The sequence below is a fragment of the Adiantum capillus-veneris genome, chromosome 21, assembly GCF_014529385.1.
Source record: "Adiantum capillus-veneris isolate H3 chromosome 21, ASM1452938v2, whole genome shotgun sequence".
NCBI lineage: Eukaryota > Viridiplantae > Streptophyta > Polypodiopsida > Polypodiales > Pteridaceae > Adiantum > Adiantum capillus-veneris.
This window is the reverse complement of record NC_140951.1, coordinates 38,644,919-38,668,584: the sequence shown is the minus strand read 5'-3', so window position 1 is coordinate 38,668,584 and position 23,666 is coordinate 38,644,919. Positions and strand designations below refer to the sequence as shown.

General features: G+C 42.4%; 2 pseudogenes; one reads left to right on the top strand and one right to left on the bottom strand.

Moving 5' to 3' along the window:
• Positions 1–962: 962 nt before the first annotated feature.
• LOC147430813 (uncharacterized) lies at positions 963–4,000 on the bottom strand (annotated as a pseudogene).
• Positions 4,001–20,253: 16,253 nt separating this feature from the next.
• On the top strand, positions 20,254–20,516 carry LOC147430812 (uncharacterized; annotated as a pseudogene).
• Positions 20,517–23,666: the final 3,150 nt, after the last annotated feature.

The following is a 23,666-nucleotide window of genomic DNA, read 5'->3' as shown; positions in this document are numbered from 1 at the left end:
ACGAGAACTCCGACATCCTTGTAACCTCACATCATATCACGTATATCTTTCCATGCTTCTAGCCATCGCCTATGCATAGTCTAGCAACACATTTTAAAAAAAAACATAACAAAGTAACCACGAGAAAATATTATTCTCTAAGCACTATTTTTAGTCTAGCCACTTCTGCCTCTTTCATAGACATTTTTTCAAAATAAGATAAAAGTTGAATGTCTCACATAAAGTATAAGACATGTATTCACTATAGCAAAACACAAAAAGTGAAACATATGAACATAATAATATGATAGCAAACACATTCCTGCTAAAAAGAAATCAACACTTTGTCCACCCATTTAAACAATCAAAAGTAACTTGTGATGTTTGCATAGTCTACAAAGTGACATGATAATCTAGTCAATTACATCTCAAGAATTAGAAAGCTACATGAATAAGCACTTTTAGACGGAGTACTTGTCACTTCACAACCTTCTTTTTTGATAAAACAAATTAACCCTAATTTGTAGTCATAGAAATCATGAATATCTAGTGTTTATCACTATACAAAGACATGCATTTATATATGAAAAGCATATTGAGCATAGCATGCAAAGTAAACAATTTGAAAGATACACACACTTAGAAGTTTTAGACACAGTTTAACTTCAAAAATGCACATCTGAAAGAGTGTTACGGTTTGCTCTATTTAAAATATATCAAGTGGAGTCGCACTCATCATCTACAAACAAAAGACGATAACTTCGACATTCTTGTAACCTCACATCATATCGCGGATCTCTCTCCATGCTTCTAGCCATCGCCTCTGCATAGTCTGGCAACACACTTTTAAAAAAAAGCATAACAAAGTAACCACAAGGCCACTACCAATATCTAAAACTCCAAAAGAGATAAATATCGATACAAACATGCAAATGTATGAAATAGTCAATGCCCTCCGATGACCATAAAGTAGAAGACTCTCACTAGTCGTATGGTGTGACCCCTCCAAGAGGATCAATCTCATCATCGTCGTCCCTCCCTGTATATGCAGTGGGGGATGATCGAGCTATGTGGCTACTCAATAGCGGTAACACAAAAGATGAGATGATGCCATCGTTCCGATCTAAGGACACACAAAGACGTGTAGATCCAAGGCATGCCTGCAACAATGGAGCTATTCCACAACCAAGCTCCAAACATATCGCATCTGGTGTAGATAGCATATCCAAGAAACATGCAACAAAAGAAACACTCCTCTGCATCACACCTCGCCACTCCATGCCCGTATCTGTACGTGCCATAGCCTCTGTGGGTAGGTAGTGATACATGACTGAGTCCTGAGGCTTCATCCCTAGAGCCTCAAAACGTGAATTAGACTCCCAAAGGAACACAGGAGGAACCAGCCCATGTCTATGAGCTAACCAAAATCATGGAGGTCATGTACTGCGCATAAGATAGTCAATAAGTAAAACACATAACAAAAGCACTAGAGACCACAAAAAATAATTTTGCCAACCTCTGTGGTAGAAGAAGAATGAGTCATACTGCCATATGGAGTATGATGCACCACAATAATGCGTCTGAAGATGTCTAATCCTGACACTTGGCAATACCGCTCCACCAATCCCATAATCTCACCTACAATACGATGGCTACAAACTTACATTTAAAAAAATAAATCAATTTGAGATTTCTACCAAGAAAATTACCTCCAGTAGATCCCATTATCAACATCCATCCGAAATCAGAGAGTGTGGCAACAGATAGAGATATCCCATATCGCACATGATCATCACTAAGCTCATCCCAAGCGGGATGTATGGATGACCCATGCAAATCGTGACCATAAGGAAAATCAAGAAAAACAAAATCTGCAGCCCACTTCACTTGTCTACCTTTCTTTGTGTACTTAGTGCATCCAACTCTATGTTTTAAAACGTGTTCATGAATCTGTGTAAACTTTATTCTTCTTTCCCTCACCAAAATCTTTGCCAATGAGCACATAGTCTCCCACAATAGACAAAGATTCCGAACATATCAATCCATTCTCTGCAACCCAAGGCTTGTGTACAAATAACATTGACTTCCCTGTTTTCAAAGAGAGTGAACTACCTAAAAATAGATAACCAAACTTCAAAATGGATTGACTACATAATCTGCTAACATATGCAAGGCCATAGACACATAAGATTAAATCCTTCTTACCAACAACATCCACAACTTCCTCATGCTCATATCCCAAGCCACCATCTAGGCTCTCAGAGACGCTTATGTGATTTTTCTTGAGAGTGTCGCTTTCATCTATGTAAACCAAAAAGCAGCCATAAAAAGAAGCATACATAGAAGAACAAAGAGAGGATTTAGATCTCCAAGAACACAAAAAAATTCTTTCACATACCAAACGCTCAAAAGCAAACATACATAGAAGAAGATTTGGGTTTACCTTGGATTTTTGCTTTTCCCTTCTCTCTAACATCAACACTTTCTTTCTCTACCCTTGCCTTTTCTGCTTCCTTTTCCTTGTCTCCTCCATGCTTGATCCAAAGCTCCTTCTCATTTGCTAGAATATGACCTTTTTCCAAGTCGATCCACCATGGACAGTTCTCTACTTCCCAAGGAGTTAATCCTTGCATTTTCATCGGATACATACAGGTTGTTTCATCATTCAAATCCACCCACTTACGAGCAAATATGGGAATGGAATTAATGTGCTCTTTACTCTTTAATGCAATGAAATACCTATCCAAAGGAAAACACATACATTATGCGATGAATACTTTCTCAAAATAATGTTTATAAAATATTCACAATTATTCAAATAAGAGATAAATTACAAGGTGTAGAGAGGAGAAAGTTAGACCTGTAAACCAAGCGTTGCCTAGCTTTTTGCAACAATTCTGGGATTCTTTGTGTCTTGTTGAGAACACCTTTCTCTCTAATCTCTCCACGAGACTCTAGAGGAAACAAAGGTTTCCTTTTCTCCATTTTCATCTCCATGTAGTAGTTAGCAAGAGTAAAATCTTCAGGAAGTAGCAACCCTCCAGGAATGTCATTGAAGTCTTTGAGAATGGTATATGCAGTTCTACCCACCTTTTCTAGCAAAAGCTCCCTTCGAATCCAACTGAAACAATCAAAAGGGTTGACCATCCAAACCATGAAAAACAAACAAAATAGAAAAAGATAAAATTGTTCACATACTATCTGTACAAGTGGTCTCCTCTTTGCAAGTGAAACAAAGTTTTTGTTGCCTTGTTTGCTTCCAAGAGAGAAAGCCAAAGTATCTTTGAATCAATAGCGACATCAGACAAAGCAATAAGATTCAACTTTTCTGGTGTCGCAAAACTCTCACTATCGCAACGAAGTGCTAGAACTTTTTCTTTCCAAATGTCACCATGGCGAGGATCAATTATATTCAGAATCTACATACACAAAAGAGTTGATACATATAAAATTAATAATGAAGAATCCTATTTGATGCAGAAGATTATCTTTCTTAACAACCACTAGCTCACCTTTCCAATCCTATCTCCAAATCGATGAGCAAGCTCCTCACTCTCTTTCTTCTCAATTTTGCCAAGCTCTTCTTCAGACACTGTCAATCTTAGTTGGTCCAACTTCTTGCTTAGAGCCATTGTCATTTGAACCTATTAAAAATAAATTATAATCTCACACAAAATATATAGTGACCTTCAAAGTTATACTCAAAGAAGAAAAATAAATGCTCACATTGTATACTAACTTTCCCAAGTATCTTCGAGTCAGTGGAAACCAAGGCTCAGACCCCTTTGACATCTTTCTCCTAATGTGTGCAATGACCTTTTGATCTTTATCAGGAAGATCAATCAAATATGATTCATGGTCTGCCTCACATATACTCATGTAGTTCACAATCTCATCCCTTAATGACGTAGGGACAAGAGCATGAGTATTCAAGCTACACAAAGCCAAAAGAAAAAAATCATGATAAGAACAACAAAAGATATATCGTATTGTAGAAGAGTTTCGATACTCACTAGTTCATCCGTTGGAGTGTTGAAAGCAGTGCAATCTCTAGAAATTTGCAAGGATCAATGATCGTACATAAGACTCTTTGATGCTTTTCTTTAGTGCGAGAAAAGCGCTCTTTTATGGCACTAGTCCATGCCATAAGCCTGTGATTTCCTTCCCAAACCAGAAACATTTTGTTGGAAATAATTGCAAGGTATGGAGACCTAACGATCTCCTGCTCAAACTCCGTATTAACAACTCCAAATGAGGTCCCATTCTTCCATGATCTCTTGGGTCACCAAGTACTCTTCACGTGAACATGACCATATGGAAACAATAAAAGCCCCTTTCTCTGCAACATAGCCCTCCTTGCCAAATGTTGTTTTCAAACTACTAACCTCATTTCTTAGACCTCTTACTTTAGCATGAGACACCATTCTACAAAGAGGAATCGGAGGACACTCATGACAAGTAAACATCCTAGTTCTATTTAGAATGTCCTCTCCTTTGTTCAAGTAGAGTTCAGCCTCTTTGTTTTCATCAGTCCCCACCTCCGGTATCACCACAAATGGAACTATTGCAAGTTCTTGTTCTTGAGGCACTAGCTCTGTAGGAATGCTATCCTCACATTGTGTAATAGTTTCTGCGTTTGACTGACTATCAACCTCTTCCATAGCATCACCAAAATCGTGTAATTGGGTCTCCATCACATGGCTAACATCATCCAAAAATGTACTTGGCATGTTAGAATCATCTTGTTTTGATAATCTTGCTGGTCTGGGACGCTTTGAGGACCCACCACTTCTCTGTGGGCTGGCAATAAAACGATCAAGAGAAAATCAAACATTCAACTTCTTCATTCAAAAGCTAACCTTATGTTATTTAGCCTGTATAAAAAACCTTCAAAAATTGTGTATATTTCAAACCCAAAAATTATCAAATTTATCTAACTTCTCTTCTTTTGTTGTCCAAAACAAGGCACGCCGACGTGCGTTGTCTTAGCAATAAAACAAGATTTTAGAACTTTTGGCTTGAAAAATTGATTTAGAACTTATTTTGATTAAAAATATAGATTTAACTCACAAAACAAGGCATGCCGATGTGCCTTGTTTTATGATTAATAATCAGACTCTTTATGATGAGATTTCTGTCTGCTTTGAAGCATTTGATCTCATCATTTCAAATCATGAAATAGGGCACGCCGGCGTGCCCTTTCTCATGAGTTGAAACCAAACTCTTAATCAAAAGTTAATCAAAACTCTTAATAAAAACTCTTAACCAAACTCTTAATCAAAACTCATGAAACAGAGCCCGTATTCAACTCATGAAACAAGGCATACCGACGTGCCCTATCTCATGAGTTGAAACCAACATTTCCTTTTCAGATCATGAAACAAGGCATGTCGACGTGCCCTCTCTCAGGATTTGAAACCAAAATTCCAAGCATACTGCTATCCCGCTATCAAAGCAAACCAGCAACTATATTTGAGGCTGGAAGAGAATCACAAATTGACTAAATTAGGCTGGAAGAGCATCTAAATTGACATACATAGACTCAAGTATGGAGGCTCAAGTATCCCACATCCAAAGTGGATGATTGTGCAGTAATATGCCTCTTTTTTCATCAAGAAGCGAGCACAACCATGTGACGGCATAGCCTGGCAACCACTTACTACTACAACGAAGACGACGAGGAGGAGCATAAATTTAGTATTATCCTTTATTTAGCATAACTATATGATGTTTAATTATCCTTTATGGAAGAAGGCACGCCGGCGTGCCTTCTTTCACAAGGCATACCTGGAATGATTTTTTTTCTTGGTGGCATCGCAGACCTGCTCGCAATCCAGAGCCGAGCTGAATTAGCTGAGCTGTTCGCAGTCCAGAGCCGCACTGAATGACCTATTCGTAGTCCTGTTCGCAGACCTATTCGTTGAGCAGAATGCGTAGTCCTGTTCGCAGAATGCGCAGTCCTGTTCGCAGACTTGTTCGCTGAGCAAAATGCGCTGAGATCCGAACAGGTTTGCGCTGCGCTGAGATCCGACCTGATCAGCTGAGCAGAATGCGCAGGAGAGAGAGAGAGAGAGAGAGAGAGAGAGAGAGAGAGAGAGAGAGAGAGAGAGAGAGAGAGAGAGAGAGAGAGAGAGAGAGAGAGAGAGAGAGAGAGAGAGAGAGAGAGAGAGAGAGAGAGAGAGAGAGAGAGAGAGAGAGAGAGAGATAGAGGGGCAGAGAGAGAGAGAGAGGTATTGGGTGAGAGCAAACTAAAAAAAGAAAAAAAATTCTCTCTCCATTTCTCCCTCTGAAATCGATGTGGTTATTAATGAGGTTGCAACTAACATGGACTCACAGCAATAATGCAAAATATACTCAAATCTTGGATGTTTTTTCGAGGCATTTTTTTGTCAACCCAAAAGTCTGAAGGTGACTACTCTCTCTTAAAACGATGTGACACACTCTTGGTATTTAATGTGGTCGCAAGCATGATGGTCTGACAGGAGTTATGCCAAATACCCCTCGATTTTTGAAGGGTTTTTTGAGTCCTTTTTTTTCCATAAAAAGGCACGAAAAATTATATTGAGAATAAAAGCATTACAAAGACAGGCATGAAAACCTTGAAACCACTAGATATAAGGAGTCTTTTCCTTTTTTTTTACCATAAAAAGGCACGAGAATGTATAAAAAAAGAGAGCAATTACAATTTGTTCATCCATAGAATGACCAAAGAGTCTTTTCATGTGTCCAGCAAAGAGTCTGGCATTGAATATTTTTTAGCCTTCTACATTTGCCATTTTCCTCTAGTGTGTTAAGGCAGATTTCTTCTTGAACAGATTATCTTTCATAGTTGTGCTCTCTATATGGCAAGACACGTTACCATCTATGGACCTTTAGCTCACACTAAGCTTAGCCTTGCAACCAGCTCTCAAATGTTGGAAGTAAAGCTTCAGGTTATTAAGGAATACTTTGATTTGGTGGGTTTACCAGTTTCATTAAAACCTTTATCTCTTAGCCACGAAGATGTTAAACTAGAGCCAAACATGCTTTCATGTGGAGTACCTGGGTTTGTCTTGGACATTCACACCCATCAGTTCTATAAAGTATACATCGACATTGGACACAAAGATGTTGATTCTAAATCCACTACTGTCAGTGTCTTTGACATCATTAAGCGCTTGCCTTTGAACAATAGCCTTCATGTGGCCTTCAGCAGTTGTATTGAAGCTCGTCATGTTTCAGAATTGCCAAAGGCTTATGATGGTTATATTGCTTTTGAGCTTCAACCATGTGGTGAGAAGTCTTCAATGGACGGTATGGAACAAAAGAGTGATGGGCACACATGGACCGAGTACATCACTTGTAGCTCAGATTGTTTTGATGGTGTCGTGCGACTAAGTAGATGTGCTGGTCACTTACGATGCTTAAACATTGATTGCCCATATTATGCTCGCTTGCATGTGCATAATGAGACACAGTGGAATGGAAAATTAAAGAGGAATTGTCCAGTAGGTTTAGTGCAAGCAGAGTACGGTAATATAGTCTATAAGCATTGTTGTCAAATGCCCGAAATTGTGAAAGAATGCTATGCAGTAATTTATTACAGTATTCCAAGAGAACGTCTTCAAACAACAAGATGTGCGATTCACTTGGGAAATCACAAGCATCCCTATGAAGAGGGTGTGAATAGGGACATTGCAAAACAAATTGATGAGAGGATCATATCTCGAGCAAACCTGAATCCTTTTTGCTCCCCCAAACAATTAGAGACAGCAGTTGCTCAAGATGTGATATTAGAGATGCTGATTAATAACAAGGAAGGTGACAACTCACATAGAAGAGGACGAGTTCACCAAGATATTGGATCTTTTCAGTCCACTGTCTGACAAAAGAAGGACCAGCAAGTGCTTGGAAAGTGTGAAGAAGCAAAAGAATTTAACTTCAAGGGGGTTTGAGGCTATGCTGGAATTGAAGAGTCGATGTCGATACCCATATATTCACAGTGTTTTGTTTCCAGGACAACTTGGTGAGAAACATGAACCGCATGTTTTCAAAATGTCCATAAAGGGGCCTGGGAGTGGGCTTGATCTTGTTAAGAAAATGAGACCACGTGGAAGCTTGGAAGACATGTGGGTCCATTTTGATCATGTGCATAGAGTTCAAGGCTGGCCAACAATGTCTGCACATGTATACGACCCTTTTATGCGCTCTTTGCTAACAATCACCACATACGAGTTCAAAGTTGAAAATAAATACGCTCAGGTTAAATTTTGGAGGATGCTCAACTCTGTGGTCCAAGACAATGGTTATTCAAAACCACAATTTCGTGGATTTATGGCAGATGAAGCAAATGCAAATTGGATCGCAATTTGTACTGTTTACTTTGGGGGTGCTAAAAAGAAGATTGAAGAAAAGGAGAGGAGTTGTTCTTTTCATTGGGAACAAAGCATGGTACTTCATACTCGTAGGTGCATCCGGCCTTCATTTCAAGAAGAACATAAGATCTTGTGTAAAAAGTGGAGAAATGCTCCATCAGAGGTGGCGGCAGAGATCTGTAAGAATGATCTTAGAAAATTTTGGTTTGCTGGGCATGCGGTGCAAGGAGAGATTCCATCTCTACAAACTTGGCTTGCATGGTGGGATGTAAGAGCCTTGCATTGGGGATCTTGGTTTGTCTCTCAAGATGAATCTGGCATTTTTGTGCCAACTACCAATGTTTCGGAGGCACAACATGCTAGTATGAGGGCCAGTGTGGGCTTCAAAAATCAAATTTCTCTCTATGAAGCTACAGGAGCTGACATGTCATTGGTTGTGTTGCAGAGCGTGAGGTACAATTCCTACTTGAAAGGTACACATGCAGGTAGTGGACCAAGCATGCAAGACATGGCAGACAGATTTTTCAATAGTACGACAGGACGCGCATCCACTAAGTGACTGTCAGGCCTTGCTAACTTGTCCATGGATGAGATAGGGGAAAGCTCTCCTGAAATGCAGCGTTCTAGGCCTGGAGAGAGAAGTGTTCGAAGAAAGCGTCCTGCCAATGTTGACCTAGGGTTTATTTTGGAAGAGGATAGTCATAGGCCGGAATTTGTGACTGTGACTGTCAAAGGTCAAGGTAGTGCTCAAGTGGTTGCAGCATCTAAGGGAGACAATGAGTGTCTTGAAAGAATAGTAAATAAGACAATGTGGGCCATTAGAAGGACAGAGCCAGGAAAAAAAATGACATGTTTTGGGCAAATGCCTAGTGGACGATGTGGTGCTGCCATAAATGCAGGTGCTGGAAATGACAAGGATGGTATTTTTGCTCCATCTTTTTGGGGTCATAGAAAATATCCAAGAGGTGTTGTGAATGGGTTCATTTGGTTTTGCAATTTGTCACCGACACATTCTTGGGAGGTTTGTAGTGATCATGTTATTGGTGTGCCAGGACCCGCCCCTGGTGTTTGGCCAGTTGACAAAGGCACTAACTTGCAAAGCTATGAAACAGAGATGTTGAAAAATAATGGATTTGTACTTGAGAGTGTTGAACCTGCCTTACTACGCACTCCAACTACTGGTGCTCGGATTGCAAACACACCAAGCTCTTTTCGTCCAAAGTATAGAGACGGGAAGCTTGTTAGGTGGAGATCTCGATTGACTAAAGAATTCCAAGAGAATATTGAAAAGGGTAGAGAATTGAATGGTGAGGTAGTTCGAGAAACAATAGTCGTATGCTATGAGTCTCACACATTCAATATCAGCATGGAGGGTTCTCAGGCAATGGGTGTACATTACTCAGTTTCAGTTTCAAAATTTCCTCGATGCACATGTGAGTGTTTTCAAAAAAGAGAAAGCAAGCATGTGGCTTTTGTTCCTTGCAAGCACTTGTACTTTGTGTACCTGCAAGTTATGGGCTTGGATTCTGCGGCTCATGAGTTTATCCACCAAGCTGCACTGACAAAAGTGGAGTTGTTTCAGGCTTTGGGTGGCAGACGAAGTCACACAAGCATGTGATGAATCTTATCCTCTTCACATGTTATGGTGATGCTAATGGCTTTGGATGATTGTATTGGAAGCTTTTTGATATAGTCCTTTTTTGTTGGAAGTGCCTATGTATGCAAACTCTAGTTTCCCACATACAACATCTACCTACTTGAGTATATTGCCATGATTTGTAAACTTTTTTCTTTGATAATAGACATGTTTCCCTTGTGTTTTTCTCCTGTGTGATCGGTCTTACCCTCTTTGGATATTTTGGTGATGCTAATCTTTTGCGATAGTCAAATTCGAAGTTTTCCTTCCTTGACGAAATTGCCTAAGTACATAATATTTTGTCTGTCATGTATAGCATCTGTTTTTGCGGATATATATGTGTAATCTTTAGACCCTTTACTCAATACTGCCATATTTTTTGCCGTGGTTCGCCTCAAAAAAGTGTAATAGCAAGCGAACAGGTTTGCATCCCCTGCAACAAAATACCAATGTGAAGGAGACGTTTAAGTCCATGCGGTCCTAACTGTCATGTCGTTCCCTCCCATCACCTCCCCTAATCTAGGGGGGGTGGTATGAAACCGCATGGAGGTACCACCCCTCACAGACCACTCATAAGCCAGAACTTAGGCTTTGCTTTTTAGGCATGTCCAGCTAGTCTATTTAACCAGTAGTTTTTTCAGAACCTCCCTCAGGGTTTCGCAGAACAACTACAAGAAGCTTAGGATAGTGGTGATGCCTTTCCAAGGTATACTCCCGCATCGCCAGAAACACCGCATCTAGGCCCTCCTCAGGAGGTCCCCCCTTGGCCCTCCCCCGATGTTACCCTTAATGTTCTGAACTGACACAGCCCGGGAGTGGCTGATGTCAACACGGGAGTCAATTCTCGAGGTAAGACGATGGTAATTCTTTGCTTTCTGCTCCCAATTTCCAAGCTCCTAGTTTGAACAGCTTATTTGCTAAATGCTCTGTGTAGGATGCTAGCCTGAAGCTGGAACAAATGCTGATCGTCAGGCATAGGATCTCAATCCTTAAAGACTCTCTAGAAGCAAGAAGGCCTGAATACCTGCAGCGATTGCTCGCCGAGAATGGCTTTGTAGAGGCTATCTATAATTGGCTACAGGAGATGAAGGATGAAGTGCTTGAGCTAGTCAGTAAATATGAGGAAGCCATTAACTTTGCCAACAGGCTTCAGGAAGAGATAGTCTGCTGTGAAGGAAAAGGACTACATGGTTATTGTGAACCCTAAATCCCCGGAAATTAGTAGGCCACTCTTTGTAAAGTCTGAAACTTGGCCTTTGCGCCTGTCCTAGTGTTTTCTAACTTAAAACCCGGTGTTATGTTGTAATTTTGTTTCTCTTAATAAACTCAAAATGCGTATTTGGTAAAAAAACCATAAACCCGCAACAAACAGGGTTTACCTTCCCCTTATTTTCTTAGTATTGACCTCTGTACTAGCAAACATCACTTAACTTTTCTTTTAGTTAGTACCAAGCGAACAGGGGCATCGAACTAAGTGGCCTTCCCTTATTCGCTTGGTACTGACCAAGGAAAAGTGTAAAAGCAAACATCCTATGGTAAAGACGATGGTCAGTACCAAGTGAATAGGTGCATCAAACAGGGTTTACCTTCCCTTATTCGCCTGGTACTGAATACACAAAATACAAGTGCACAGAAGGGTAGTAAGTAGCATACCTCTTCACTGTGTGTAGAGTTCTGTGTCACTAAAGCACTGCAGAACAGGAGTAAGAGAAGGATGCGCGAGAGTAAGAGGTGATGGAGTTGGGATAGTTTGCTTACCGCGTAGCGTCGATGGGGGTAGAGTTAATTAGAATGATGCACAGTAGAGGACGCAAAAAGAGGCAGAATAGTTGAGATTTTTGGCGGGGGTACTGCCTCTAAACTTAGAATGCTTACCTCAGGGAGGGTGACAACTTCACTTATGCGCGAGATTGTGGTTGGTAAATCGTACTGCATGGGAATTTGAGACCATTTATTACTAGTTGTCCTTGTGAGCGCAGCCCACGTGCCTTTTTGAGTGACCGTTTAGGGTCAGATACACGCCAATTGCCCTTGCAGTCGCCATCTCCATCTCCAAGTGGAACAAACAGATCGCCGCTGCCTGTGCCTTTTCTGCGCTCTTCCCCTTGGCCAGCTCTCGTGATCCTGCGTTTAGAGTCAGACGCCGATCTCCCTTGCAGTCGCCATCTCCATCTCCAAGTAGAATAAACAGATCGCCATTGCCTTTGCATTTTCTGCGCTCTTTCCCTTGGCCACCTCTCATGATCGTGTGTTGAGAGTCAGACGCCGATCGCCCTTGTAGTCGCCATCTCCATGTCCAAGTAGAACAAACAGATCGCCGTTGCCTTTGCATTTTCTACGCTCTTCCCCTTGGCCACCTCTCGTGATCCTGCGTTGAGCGACCTCCAGTTGGTCGAGTCCTTTGCTGCCGCCTCGCCATCGCCATCGCCATTGCCACCTTCTGGTTCTTGCTGTCGGCGGCCTGCGACATCACCATCCAACTCGGTGCCATTGGATATTTCAGAGACAGGTTCTTTCTCCCTACCTCTCTGCCCTTCCCATGTGCACACCGAAGCCACTGCGTTAGGGTAAAATTAAAAGTCTTAAACCGCATGGTTGGAATAATTACTCCTTATGTGACCGTGCCTGAGTTTGGGCATAGCAAGTGAGTAGGACTATAAATCTATCACTGATAACATTAAATGCTCTGTTCTTATCCATCTGTTCCGAATACTTGGGTCACAAGACAGAACCAAGCGAATAGGGCCCTTCGGAGATTCTTGGGCCCCTATTCACTTGGTTTTGACTCAAGTGACATCACCTTTTATGACATTAGCGCACATGACAGAACCAAGCGAATAGGGGCCTTCGGATATTCTTGGCCCCTATTCGCTTGGTTCTGAGCCGTCACCTTTTATGACATTAGCGAACGGGACAGAACCAAGCGATAGGGGCCTTCGGAGATTCTTGGGGCCCTATTCGCTTGGTTCTGACTCAAGTGACGTAACCTTTTTTGACATTAGCACACGGGATAGAACCAAGCGAATAGGGCCCTTGGGAGATTCTTGGGTCCCCTACTCGCTTGGTTCTGACTCAATTGACGTCACCTTTTATGACATTAGCGCACGGGATAGAACTAAGCGAAAAGAGACCTTGAGGGGTACTCGAGGCTCAATGTTCACTTGGTTATGACACCAAATAGTTTTGGCTTGCTTTTTCTTTCAGTCGTGTGGATCATAGTCCTGGAGACAGGCTTGAGCGAGGATACATGTGAAGAAAAACTATTCACGTTCGTATACAACACCCGTGCTCATCACCGTGCACCAGAACTATCAGGAATGTTTAATGCAGATTTTTCTATACAGAGGATTATAGATTTCTCATTTGAGTACCTACAAACTCATTTGCAATAGTATGAGGTAGTCACTTGTGAAAATTCCATGACAGTTGATGGCATGAGATATGTGCACCCATTCGACCTTGACCCTGACAAGAGTGCTTCAAGGAGACTGAATCGCTGTCTAGAAAAGTGTCCCTCCAATGCACTGCTTGTATAAGACAGGTGTATGAAGCACTTCAAAAAGTGTCGCTTAGTGGAATTCTACCATGGGTTTGTCTGTTACTTATACTTGCAGACGGATGGTGAGTCAGAGACTTCCCAGTCAACAAATTTCGGTAGTTGTCCATTGGCGCCGGAGGAAGAGGTAGAGGATGTGGAGGTGCAGTTCGACCCAGAAGAGGAGCGGGTAGAGGTACTAAAGGAAACATTTGATGCGGGCTTAACTCTTGTTTCAGCAATAGGGTGCAAGCAAGAAAGTCCAAGTAAGGAAGTGACTTTGCCTCTGAATTGTGCTCCCAGCTTTGCTATGGCGGGTGACACCCACTATGTTCTGCTCACAGATAGCATGTACGAGCTCAATATACGGGAGGACTACTGCCTAGCTGCAATTGCGAATTTTTGTGAGGCAGACATGGGGTTTGTGGATGATGATGGAGTGGACCAACATCTTATTGCTGACACAACTGTCTGCGACTCACAGTTCACTTCAGGGTGGCAACTGATCAAAGATACATTCAATGAAGCGAAGTCCGGAGAGGCCAATTTGCCAACGGATGAGCAGTTTGAATCGATAAAAAAACAACTCAGCTTGGAAAACATGGGTAGGCCCGTGGCACCCAGAGATCAAGTAATGAATAGTCAGTCTATTCACTTGTGGGGGAGGTCGATGCTGGAAATGGATGAGAATCAGATGGTAACTTTTGTCGTGCATTCAGATGGTATTGGAGATGGCCCAGTGATAAAATATCATGATCATTTTTTTTGTTGACAGGTGCTAGTGTATGACGATAGTTTCCTTAGAAGAGCGGGAGGCTCACGGCAAGGGCTTGTCACTGGAGTTCAAGGCAAGGATGCGGCATTGTCTCACTACATCCGGCGTTTCAACCACAAAAAGGTTTGTAGAAACAATTCAAGTACTTGGAAATTGTACTCATCTCACTTACGGCCCATAAATTCATTACAATTTTTATGTAGATCATAATATACCACAAAGAATACTCCGATGACAATGCAAAGTTCCCACTATTTGCAATGAAAGTTATTACAAGATTGTGTGGTGGGCACCCCCTCCCACTAAACGCAAAAAGACTAATTCTGATTTGGCATTGGGTATGGGTGCCAAGTGTCCTACACAGCTCAGGCTCTGGATGTAGGGGTTGAAGACCCGGAAAGCTTAGATCCATACAACAAGCGGTTGTTTCTGAGGGAAAGAAGACGCTTGATGCCCGTGGGGATGCTGCCATCAATAGAGGAACGAGCTCGTCTACAGAGCTTGCACATCGAAGAGGTACAAAGTGAGGAAGAAGGAGGTGCATCAAAGAGGGTAAAAACGACGGGCTCAGGTCCATCTTCTCCCGCTCCTGACTCGTGACCGTCGCCACCTTGCATGGTGCTCCGCCGCATTTGAAGCTCCCTAAGCCATCCGTTTCTTCTCTTTGCAGATGTGTTGTAAAGACCGTGTAATTTTTAAACTCTTAAGAAGTTCCTTCTGCCTTGCTCTATGGATTAGTCGTCTATAAGTCAATTGGTGTAACTCTAATAGGCTATTGGCCTTTTCTTTTCCTCCCCCATGTCTAGTGTGCTTAAAATAACCTGTTCTTGCCATGTAGTGGGTTTTTTCCATGCCTTGTGTGGACCATATTGATAGTGAGCCATATGTCTTGGCAAAATATGGACCATGGTTGAACAGTATGTGCTGTATTGAAATAAAACAAAATGGTCAGTAGAGTACAATTTAAAATTTTGTTTTGTATACGTAGAATGCCAACCCACCATGTAATGTGTGATATGTTGCCCACCCCACCCTGTAAGGTAAGCCTTTTTCCAATCCAGCAAGGCTGCTTGAAATGATGTGAGCTTACTTTGGTTCCAAGAATGCTGCTCAACGTAATGGAAAATTTTATCTAGTGATTTCCACACGTTCGCCTTGTGATTCTCGATTGCCCCACCACCAGCATTGTCTTTAACCACTTTATGTAACTCTTTACATTTGTTGAACAGGTTTCTCCTTTCTTCTCTATCTGAATCTTTGAGGCTAAACCCAAGAAACCTTCTTGCCTTCACTCCGCCTATCAATGCTTTCCTCAGTACCTTGTACCGCTTTTGAGACATCTTAGGGTCCTCTTTGATTTTGACATTGCCTCCATGCAAACCAATGTCTGAGAGCACTCCCTCTAATGCTTTGATCACTCTTTTCGACTCACTCTCTGGCTTTAATGTCCATGCAAAACATATGTACAAATGAACCACCTTTTCAATTATTCAATAGAGTGCATGAAGTGTACATACGTGAACTCTACTCAGAGGAATATCAAGCACTGGTTTAAAAGTCTTATCTTGAAGATGTTTGTTGGAAGCTCTATTCCATTGCACACTCTCAAGAGATTGTGCATCAACCATGCAATATAAGCATGGATTTGCCACAACTGCTCCGTGTGTTATGTTGTACATACACTTAAGAATCTTTAAGTCACCTGCCATGTGCCATTCCACTGTGTAGTCACCAAATCCTTCCACTGAAAGAATGGCTCCGTTTCTTTGTTCATTGATGATAGAAGAAATTTGGGTTTGACTAAAAACCCAATCGAGGATTTCAAAATTTTCCTTATCAACCTGCAGTGAAAAACAAAAACACAAAATCAACAACCAAATAATCAATATTTTTGTTATCATAGAGTGAATGAAGTATACCTAAAATGATCCTAGAGTTAAAATATTGTTTTTGGATTGCACATTGAAGTATCGTGGATCCTCTTTCGTTATTGATGGATCCATAGCTCTGTTCATGAGGGTAATGGTGACTCTCTCCAGCTTCTTGTTCTTCAGGACCTCGCACTCGTCGAGCTTCAAAACAAACTTGAAAACCCCACCGCACTCCTCTCGACTGATGTCAAAGAAGTGAACTACATACTTTGCAATGCTTCAAGATCAACGAAGAGGTTGTTGTGCTTGTTAAACTATACCTCTCTGCCGCCCTTGCCTAAGAACGTTGCTTCAATATGAAATGGTGACCCAAGTTTCTCAAACACCTCATCGTTTACGTGCCGGCGAGCAGCCTTTACATGTGATGGCTTTGGTAGCAATGATCCTCTTTGTAGTTTATTTTGAGACTTTTTAGATAATGCTTTGAAGAGTGCCCTGTATCCCATCTGCGAGATGCCACTCTCATCAAGTATTGCTTGCACTTCCATTGGTTCCAGCTGATTCTCGTTCATGAAGGAGGTAAGTAGCCTCCCTTTCAACTTACAAAATTTTTTCTGAGTTATCATCTCTTCAACTACTTATTTTGGAAGTAGACGGCTGTAATGCACTCCGGCATTGAAGCCTGCACCGTTTGAGTTTGGATGTAGTAAAAACCTGCCAAAAAAGCACCATGCGTTATGATCATGTATAGGAAAGTGTATCCATTTCTTAATGAAGCACATTGAAGAAACAAACTTTGAGTTACCTTAAAGCTCGTATTCGTTTTTTCAGGCCACCACTACCAACCTTCATGTTCTCAATGTTGCACAGATCTCGTTTTCTTTTCCAACTACCAAGCACGGTGTCTTTCTCTCGCAAACTTGTGATCTTCTTCTCAAGGCCTGGGATTGTCTCTCTGTTTGATGAAATCTTTTGAGAGCATGCTTCATTAAGTTTCTTCAGCTACACGTTCTCCATCACCAGGAAGTTCTTTGCCTTTCCACATTCAATCCTCTCATTTCCAAATGTTCGGTGTATCCCAATAGCCCATCCTTGCCATCGCCTGTGAAATGTAAGAGGTTAGTGATATTAGCAAAGGGAGGTGGCGCATTTGTCGTAGGATCCTTTGGATAAATAGACCCATCGGTCCACAAATCCAAATGATGTTCTTTGTTTGTCCTTCTAAGTTCTTTCTCCCGTTGAGATAAGAAAGACTCCCTCCTACGTTTCTGCAATGGTGTGTACTCTTGCAATACATCAACATGAAGATGATGTGTGTTCTTTCTTTGGGTAAGTGTTAAAGATGAAGGGGCTGAGGATTGCAAGTTCAAATTAGTGTTTTCATCAAGAAAAGAAGCGTTCTCCATTCCTAGAGTTGATAGAGAAGAAGACGTAGACTTGAAACTCATGAAATATCTCAGGTTTTGGGAGGGAAGGCCATATTCTCAAGTTTAGAGTTGATAGAGTTCGTGTGGCTTATGTTTCTGGAGGGAACACTTGTAAGTTGGCATTTCAAATCATTAGTCATACGGTTACTTGGATTCTTGACAAAAGAACGAAGGATAAGAATGATAAAGACGGCGGCTACCTACCAAAGAATGTCATTTTGGCTTTTTGTTGCGCAGCAAAGTATCAATGCACAATTTAACATTTTGATTTTCTCTCTCTAAGTTGACGTTTCACTTCTTACAAGGCCCAAAGTGAGTCCAACTTTCTCCTAATGGATCATTTAATATGGGAGAATAAACGGGAACAAGAGTTAGAATATAGACATGTGCTTTTAGATTTATCAGCACGGGACCAAAGGCAATGGGTCCAAATGGAAGATGGTCTAGCAAAGAGCAATGCCAGCTAATGGAGCTTAAAAACCCTTAGGGTTAGCTTCATTAAAGACCTCCAAAGGCTAGTGTTAGAAGTCCTTAGACCTAAGATCTTAATCAAGCAGGGGTTGACCTTGAGGTGGGAACCTTGCCCAAACTTGAGGTGCTTGTCGTGCTTGATGACTAAGGTGCTTGAGGTGCTTGATGACTAAGGTGCTTTATGACTAAGGTGCTTGAGGGGCTTAAGGTGTTCCAAAAAGTCAATCATATCCCTACACAAGGGGGCCTAGCCCTACAAGTAGAGGCATGAGAGAGAACTCTCTCTCTCTCTCTCTCTCTCTCTCTCTCTCTCTCTCTCAAGGCAAGCCAAGTCTAAAGAGGGGACAAGGACACATGTCAAGTTCCTCCCCATGTTGCCCTCATAAGGTGACTAAAGCCTATTGGTTGACGTCTAAAGTGGTCCAATGAGAATTTCGCTTATTTAATTGATTGTTTAAAGCATTTTTAAAGCCCTCTCTCTCAAAGGGGAAAGGAGGAAACTTGTCCAAATGCTACCATGGATGCTTGATATGCACTATGCATGTGATTGGCTAGGCTTACAGGGGTCCAATTAAATTCAAGGATGAGCTACAAGGAGGGGTCTACCAAAGCAAGCTGGGGGTGTGCTTGGGGGGGTATACTCTCTCTCACACACACACTCACATGCTCTCATTCTCACTTTCTGAAAGTGCAAGAACTCCATCTCCTTCTCCAAGCTTGAGAAGTTGAGAGCCTACACCAACACTCTTGTCTATGGAATGCAAATCCAACCAAGAGCCATGCTTCAATGCTATACTAGCCATCTTCTTCATCTCCATTACCATGCTACTATGCTATGCTAAGATCTATGAGTAATGGTATGAGAGGACACTATTTCTTTCTCGTAAGAATACTTTTTCTTCCTCTTTTCTACCCTCATTCCCTGTTAGCTCTCTCCACCTTTGAAGGTGTTTGAGGTCTTGGGACTGAGGCTGGGGACAAGTTAATGCTTTCATTTAGCTAATTTACGGGCATAATTGTGGTCCATGAAGATCTCTATATTCATCGCACCATCAAGGTCTCAAGGAACACAAAGATTGTATTGTACCAAGTCTCTCTTTATGGAGAAATTATAATACAAAATCCTTTTGGAGGGGGGACCGGCTCCACATAAATCCGGTCCTCAACTATTCTCGAGTTCTCTAATTCTCTCTCTTGCAAAGTATTATTCATGCTAAGTTAATTAAGTATAATGGTTATGTTCCTACCTCTAATCAAGTTCACCCTCTATTTTCTTAAATTATTCTCACAAACATGCTGACTACACTTTTCTTAATTCCACTATTCTCAATGTTTATAGTCCATTTCCATTACACTTTTTGGGAGTCTCTAAAAGTGCATAGTCAAATGTGAACTTCTTCTAGTTTTTCCAACTCCATGTCGTGGACTCTCTTCCCCATGTGTAGCTTCCATTTCCCTCAACCCCAATTTCTAGTGCATGGAAGAAAATTAATTAAACTAATTTTGTATTCTTCAACTTTAAGCCTTGTCTTTTCTCTCCAATTTTAAACCTTTGACAAGAAGATTTGGCTTGCAGCGACTCAGCTATGGGTTCCTAAGGTGAGCGTGGGTTTGTCTGTTGAAGGTGAGCGTAGGTTCTGAGCTATAAATTCCTAAGGTGAGCGCGGGTTTGTCTTGAGGAGATTAGCAAGGAAGGGCGTGGCCACCTTCGTGAGCTGCTGTACGAGACTTGCAAGCCCAGTGTGTGGGAGGCTTGCATCGGGAGTTGGAGGCTTCCTCGCCTGGGTCTGAGACCTAGCTTGGAACCCTTTTGCTCGCTCTGTCTGAGGTTTGTGCAAGGCCTGCGTCCCATCTTAGGCGCATTGAATCCTATTGTTTTTTGTGTGAAGCTCCAATGTCATCTAAAGTGCGATTATTGTCTAAGGAGGAATGGTGATTATTGTCTAATCTTAAGCCCGATTATTGTCTAAGGAGACTTGCTATTATTGTCTAAGAAGGAAAAGCCTATACTTGCTTGAGGGAGCGATTATTTTCTCTTTAAAGCCTTTTTGCCTTTCATTAGCTATGGTGATTATTATCCGAGTGATTATTATCTTTGGTGATTATTATCCGAGTGAATATTATCTTTGCTGATTATTATCCGAGTTTATCATCTTTTTGTAACCCTTTGTGTAACTTGGTGTCGGTGAGGCTTGTCACCGCGCCATGGCGAGCTCCTCTAAGCCGTCCTATGCCAAAGCAATGTCAGGCAAAGAACAACCCGACACTCTCAAGGCTATCGAGCCGACCGGCGACCTTGTGAAACTGGGCGCCGAAGATAGCGGTCAAAGCTCCCTTACTAATCTGAGTAAGGAGGAACTGAAGCAAAGAAACGCGCAGGTGGAAAAAGACCTAGCGGCAATCCTAGGTGCGCTGTCATTGCACAAAAGGTCGCGCGAGAATTCGGCGTTGCTGGAGGATGCTGTTGAAGTGGCCAAAGGGGATAGAGTTTTGCAAGCACTTAAGAAGGCGCTCTAGTAGCGTGTCGAGGTGGAAGATGCCGTTACAGTATTTGTTCCCCCTACCATAGTGAAAAAACAACTTGCGGAGGTTGCAAATTCCACTCTGGTCTTCGGGTTTATGGGGAGAGTTCCCAATAGAATTGAGCTCTGTAATTGGCTTTGCAGTCCACTGGTGTTGAATCAACACGGCTGAGTGATATTCACCCAGTATATAGCAAAAGGATTTGTGTCAGTTCAGTTCAATGATAGTGCAATGGTTGAGAAGGTTTTGGCGAAAAGCCCACTGCGCTTCAATCGTGTGCCGGTGTGCGTGCTCCCTTGGGACCCTCTGTTTGAATCTAACGAGGCATTCAAGGATCTCTACCCAGTATGGGTGGAGCTTGGCAACCTCCTAGTACGGCTTACGAAGAACTTGAAGGACCTCGCAGCTTCGCTGGGTGATCCATTGTTTATCCCACCTTCCAGAGCCTCGAGGGTAGCAGCAAACAAGGTCTGTATCTGGTGGGATCTGAGGAAGCCACAACCAAAGAACTTGGTGGTGAATGTTGGGGCAGGGCTAAAGATCATTCCTCTTAACTTTAACACCTTCTTCGGGGCATGCTTCAAATGAAACAAAATTCGGGCATTATGCGAGGGCGTGTCCTACTGAGGTGCTAAAGCCTATACAGAAGGGAAGCAAATCACAGGTTACCCCACAGGGTGGCACGAATGCAGTAGATCCAACAAAGAAGCCTACTGAAGATCTTGGCAAGGCAGAGGGTGGGTAAAATAAAATCAACTTGAATAAAGATGTGAAGAAACAAGATCATGGAAACCAGGGTAAGGGCAAGACCACCCAAAGCTACCGCTTTTCATCCACCGCTCAACAAAGAATGGCCACCCCAGTAATGCAGAAGATCGTGATGTCTCCAACTATTAGGTCAAAAGATGAGGGCTGGCAACAAGTATCTCATATTTCATGTAAACGGTTCAAAGCAAAGGCTAGAACCTTGGGACAAATCATAGGTCTCCCACCGGATTCCCCAAAGCCTCATGTCCTGTATGACAATATATTCGAAGTTTTGGGGAAGACGAATCAAGAGGACCTTTTCACTTCCAAGCTGGATACCATGCAGGTTCCAATAGAAAAGGAGCCAATGGAAGAGGACAACGTGAATGGGAACTCTAGTGAAGAGTTCCTGGAGGTAGAAGAATTTGTCCCCCTTTCTCAATGATGGATACTCTCTCCATTCAATCTTGGAATGTGAAGGGACTAAAAACCCGGAAGAAGGGCACTCTCTTCTGGGAGGAAGTGAAGAAAGAAAGGCAGTCAATTATTGGGCCATCCAAGAACACCATTCGGATGCCCGGTGCAAGAGAAAACAGACTGTAGGAAAAAAACTTATCTTTTATGGGGAAGGAAGTGATGGTTTCAGTGGTGTCTTGTTCATTACTGACAGAGATTTGGAGCCAAAGGTGGTTCTTAACCACCCCTCCGGAAGAGTCCTTGGTGTTAGAATCAGATGGGACAATCAATCTATCACCATAGTAAATGTTTACGGTCCCTGCAACGCAAAGGATAGAGCTAAACTGTGGATGCAGCTCAGGGATACTCCGATGGAAGGGGAGTGGCTGATGGCTGGAGATTTCAATATGGTCTAGAAAAGCAAGGATAGAACAGGCGCCGTTAGTCTACTAGCTGGCTCAGAAAAGTCTAAATGGCTGAGCTTATGTGAGAAGTGGGCTATGATTGACTTGTAGTGGGCCCATGGAACAGCATGCCTGGATTCACCTACACAAGCCTTTAGTATGCCCGCACTGCCTCCCAGTTGGATAGATGCTACTGCTCTCATCAAGCTGATTGGATCTCATTGACTTAGAGATGAAGGTAATCTCAACAAAAAGCCTCTCCGATCACATGCCAGTACACTTACAACTCAAGAAAGAAAAAAGGGGGGGGGGGGGGCAATCCCCGAGAGGGGAGAAAAAGCTTCTTGTTTTACAGGGACACACCTGTTCAAAGACCCTCTCTTCAGAAGCATCACCAAGAAAGCGTTGGAAAAGCTCAAGAAAGATGTGGGGATGAATAAACCTAGTGCTTAAAATGTATTTGTTCGGAGTGTGCAAAAAGCTATCAAAACTTCGGGTCCTCGGGTAAAAAAATCCAATGAGGCACATATCAAACATCTCACAGAGGAGGTAGCGCAATTAGCCTCTAGGAAGGCTGCCAAACTGGCACCGAAGATGAGCACAAGCGATGGCTTGAAGCTAAATCTCACCTGGCCCAGGAACAGCTAGAGGAAATCAAGAAGGCGAGGTTTCTATTTAGGGAAAATTTCCTGCAACCAGAGCCTTCTAACCAAGCACATTTTTTTAGGCCTCTGAAAGTGAGGGAAAGTCGAGGCCATGTGCAAGTGCTCGATAATGAGAAAGGGAGTACAATTCAAAACCAAGATGGGATGGCTGCACTTATGCTCAAGTATCTCAGCCAAATTAGTGGCCAACTAGAGACCCAATCTCAGGAAGTGGAAGAAGCCCGGGCATCTTTACTTGGAAGTGTTGAAAAGAAGGTTCCCCAGGAGGAAGCCAACCACATGGAAAAGGCCTTCTCTGAGGAGGAATGATCAGCAGCACTTAAAGCTCTTGGCATTTAAAAGTCCCCCGGCTGGGATGGACTGACGGTTGAATTCTTCAAGGAATTTTGGGACGATCTCAAGGGTCCAATCACACGGATGGCCAATCTAGCTGTTTCCGAAGAGTCGTTGGATGCAAGTGTTAAGAGAGGGCTTATCAAGCCCTGCCCCAAACAGATTTGCTGCTCTCAACTTAAACATTGGCGTCCCATTACGATGATGTCAGTAGCATACAAAATTATTGCCAAGGCGATAGCTCTCAGACTTGCCCCCCTCTTGAGTTGAATCATCTCTCCCCATGAACACGGGTTCATTAAAAGGAGATCTATATATGACAATATCTTGGCAGCAATGGTAGGAATAGAGTATGCATCCTTCTCCAAGCAAGAGTGCATCTTGCTGCAGCTGGACCTCGACAAAGCCTATGATAGGATAGAATGGTCCTATATAGAAGAAGTCATGGGAACTCTGGGCTTTGGGCCTCGCCTTTGTTGCCTAATACGCA